This window comes from Pongo pygmaeus, chromosome 13 (assembly GCF_028885625.2).
Source record: "Pongo pygmaeus isolate AG05252 chromosome 13, NHGRI_mPonPyg2-v2.0_pri, whole genome shotgun sequence".
In the NCBI taxonomy this organism is placed as follows: domain Eukaryota; kingdom Metazoa; phylum Chordata; class Mammalia; order Primates; family Hominidae; genus Pongo; species Pongo pygmaeus.
In genome coordinates, this window is record NC_072386.2 from 41,429,557 (window position 1) to 41,434,060 (window position 4,504).

Below are 4,504 nucleotides of genomic sequence, written 5' to 3' on the forward strand. Positions count from 1 at the left end.
TCGTAGACATAACTTCATAAGAGATTTAGGGGGAAAGAACCAAAATTTTTTTTAAAGGGATCCACTGTGTTAGTTTTTTATATCTAATAATGTCCATGTTAATTATGTATTAACATATATGTAGTTCAAATCCTCCTGTGGATTCTTTCTTAGTATGTTCTTTTTGTTTTTAAGACCGAATTTGAAGGATCTCTCCAAATGCTATTATAAACAGGTATCTGAATTATCTGAGAGCTGCAGTCAAAACCTGGGAGCTAAGAAAACAGTTCCCTTACAAAATGCTGCTTTACCTAAGTTTTCTTTATTCTCAGTATATAATTCATTCGATTCAGCCCTACTAACGGAGTCATCAAAGGTCTTAGGGGTAGCCATCTGGTTGAAAGATGGGGGCTGGCAGACTCAGTTTGAAATTGTGTTTGCATATCAAGTGTACTAGGTTTCTTCTCAATTGTGCATTTATTAAGTTTGGCCTGGGGATAGGGGAGGATAGACCCCACTCTCCAAGTTAAACCTTGGGCCCAGAAAATTTGAAAACCAAATGGAGGACTCCACATGTAAAAACTCTGGAGAATAAAGCCCACAGCACAAAAAACATGATTGTAGTGCCAACCTGAGATCCAGGGAAGCTTTGGTAGGTAAAGTCTCAGACTATATTAGCTTTCCAAAACACTCAAGCCACCTGTTCCCCAGGATTGGGGTAGTGTCCATCACAGTGGTGAGAACACTGGCCCCTTGTCCATTCTGATGGACAGAACTATGACAGGAGGCTTCCTTGAGGCGTTCAAGAGAACTCAACTATGTCACACGCACTGAAACATCTAATTCCAATAATGACCTCCACATTGAACCTTGGTTGCACTCCCAATAGTGTCTCCTGCAGTTGTTCTCAGCTGAAATCAAATTACTGTGGAAAAAATGTGTGAGATCTCCCTTCCCACAATGAGGTAAAAAGGGCAGTTTACCACCCGTTGAAAATGCCATCTCACCAGCCTACTATTATTCTAGTACAAGAATGTACAGAATGTGTCAAATGTGTGTGTCAAATGTGTGTCAAATTAGGTGGCCTCCCTCCTGAAACCGTTAAATCTTTGCATCTCTTCATAAGGACGGCTGATAGACGCCAATGGTGGGAACTCCAACACAACTGAAGTCACGCCTCTTGCTACAGAAACAAGGAGGGCTCTGTGGCAACCCAAAGCCAGTGACTGAACCTAGCACCTGTCAGTGCACGTTGTTGCTTCCTTCCCCCAGGTAATTCTTTCGGGAAATGCTACTAGGTGGCATGTTTCCCCTCTTCCAGTATTCCTGAAAATATGTAAGATATGAGATAAGCACTTGATCTTCAAACTTATATTAAGAAGCTTAGGTGAACAAATTCTGTTGTGCACATATGAAGCACGCAGAATTCTGGGGCAGCCTCAGGCTAGAAGACACCATTCCACTCCCCTCCTCCCTTGAGCTCCCTGTGTGGGCACCACTGACAACCAGGAGGCACACCTGCCCTTGGGGCCCTGCCACCCGATCTTAGCATAGGATGTTGGGAGAACCTAGACAATTTCCTGAGTCTCTCTGTCCTCCGTTTCCTCTTTCTCAGGAAGACTATGGGAGGTTAATACAGTAACACAGCATCCCCAACCTTTTTGGCACCAGGGACTGGTTTTGTGTAAGACAGTTTTTCCACAGACAGGGGGTGGGGGGGTAGGGGGATGGTTTCGGAATGGTTCAAGCGCATTAGATTTATTGTGCTAGGTTTTCTATTATTGTTACATTGTAATATATAATGAAAGAATTATACAACTCACCATAATGTAGAATCAGTGGGAGCCCTGAGCTTGTTTTCCTGCAACTAGGCCGTCCCATCTGGGGGTGATGGGAGACAGAGACAGATCATCAAGCATTAGATTCTCGTAAGAAACGCAACCCAGATCCCACGCATGCGCAGTTTACAGCAGGGCTTGCGCTCCTATGAGAATCTAATGCCGCTGCTGTTCTGATAGGAGGTGGAGCTCGGGCCGTAATGTGAGCGATGAAGAGTGGCTGCAAGTACGGATGAAGCGTCCATCACTCTCCTGCCACTCACCTCCTGCTGTGCAGCCCATTTCCTAACGGGCCACGGACTGGTACCAGTTCATGGCCCAGGGGTTGGGGACTCCTGTAATAACACACACAAAGCAGCCCTATCAGACACATACTAGAGCCTTCCCTTGCTTCCACGACTGTGTGGTATTGAGATGATGGCTGCTTGTGGTTTTATCCCAGCCCTGCGCAGTGGACACTGGTGTTTCTGTTTGTCCAGCTCCAGTTCCCTCAGTCCTCTTCCGGGAACTTCTCCTCCCTGGCTCATGGTTTGGGTGCCCTCCTCTGGCCAGCAGGTGAGAATGTGACCCACGCTAAACCAGCTGGAATTGCCCTCCTAAGAATGTGGATCTTGGGGAGGAGCTGCACTAAGACAGAAGACTTTTAGAGCTCATTAAACCTGGAATCCAGGCCCTGGAGAGCCTGCGCATTTGTCCCTGTTTTGCCAAATCCCTACAGCTGTCTTGATTCTCACCCCTTCCTCAGGTTCTAGGAGCTAATCCTTATCCTTACAAGAAGTTCCCTGTTGGCCAGGCATGGTGGCTTATGCCTGAAATCCCAGCATTTTGGGAGGCCTAGGTGGGAGGATCACTCGAGCCCAGGAGTTTGAGGCTGCTATGAGTTATGATGGTGCCACTGTACTCCAGCCTGGGCAATAGAGCAAGACCCTGTCTCTAAAAAACAAAGTTCTTTGCTCCTTGGAGCCAACCTGGATATCTGTGCTTTGCAACAATGTATCTCGGTCCCCACTTCGCTGTACAGATGAGAAAACATTCCCAGGTCAGGGAAACTAATGTGGAAGTAGGAGAGAAGCCAGATCCCAGACTGGCCACCTATGCCCTCTGCTGCCCTCCCCGAACTCTCTTCTTGGCGTCTCGCGCATGGCCAGTGGCCCTTCTCCTCCCTGCCAGTCCTCCACATTGCTCTCTTATGTTGCACATCATCCAAGCTTGCAAACCATCGTCTATTTCAACTCTTGTCTTTTTTTCCCCCTCAGGTATCAGGCTATTTTCATAAATCTTTCATTTTAAAATAAACCTTGGTGTCTCATTCACCACAACATTTCTAAAATGCATTCCTCTGCCAGCGTGCTCATTCCAGAGCAGGGCCCTTCCCGCTTGAATGTTGGCAGCATCCTGCCCACTTGGCTTCCTCTCCTGCCACCTTCCCCTCTCACAGAGAGCAAATGAGGTTTGGACTTGGGTGGGTTGAAAGCCCATCCATGCATGTCATGCATAACATTCCCTTCCTCGGCACGGATGCATTCCTAGACAAAAAGGCCTTTGAACATGTTTCTCTCAGGGCCCGTTTGGCACCATTTTGTGAGTTAAGCAGCACTGGCCGTGCGCCCCTGCTGAAGAGTAAGCAGTGGGAACTGAGAAAGGGCAAGCTCAGTCCCTGCCCTGCTCTGGGGGCTGCCTGTACAGCTGGATCCTGGGGGCTGCCACATCCCACAGAGCCCTGGGGTGGAGGGCATGCTCACGGACCATGGTGTCCAGTAGCTACCCCATCTCAACATGTTCCCCCTAGTTGAGCCTCATCAAAAATGGCCCTGTTTGGCAGCCAGGGAATCCTATCGACCCCTCAGGAAGTGGTTGCATATTACGATTCAGTGTACCTCTTGCAGCTGGGAAATGCATTCTCTGGGCTGTCCTCAGGGGGCCCATAAGGAATTCACACCTGTGATTAGCTTAACTGGCCATTTGATTTCCCTAAAGCCCTATACAGATCCAATTGAGGGAGCAGCTCCCTGACCATGAACAACTTGGTTTTTTAGAGAGAAATCAGGGTGCAACAGATTCAGGTAATTTAGCCTATCACAGTAAACACTGTGACTCCAGTCTGGGTAGATTATTGCCAACATCTACAGTGAAGTGTATCTGCTGGTTGGTACATACACAACTTACCACATGTTGTTAGACTTTTACTGAGCATTCTTTCAAGTTTTTCAGGTGTGAAATATTGGATTTACTAGTCACTAAAAATTTCCTATGCTACTTAAAATGAGATTAATAACTTACTTTTGTGTAGTATTTAGTAGCATGTTATCCCATAGAATGCCCACATATGTGGAACATGCATTGGTGTTCTAGTTGGGAGAAGCTATTTTTACAAATGCAGGCTGAAAAACCTATTTTCAAATGAATGCTCCTAAACGTAAAATTCACCTTAAACCTAAGCCCCCAACCAGCATTCAAGAAAGAAGAGAAAGTGGGCAACATTCAACCACTAATTTCATGGCCGTGTTGCCTAAGGTGAGGTCTCTAAGTGATTTCTTAAACTCAAACCTCTGGCCCCAGACTCGACTTGGCTCTTCTTCTTTGTCTCCAGTGTATTCTTGTGCCCCTGAACGCTGAATCACAGGCAAAGGTTTCCAGTATTTTCATTCTCTTTCTGCTTGAAGTCCATTAATCTTCATGTTGATTTT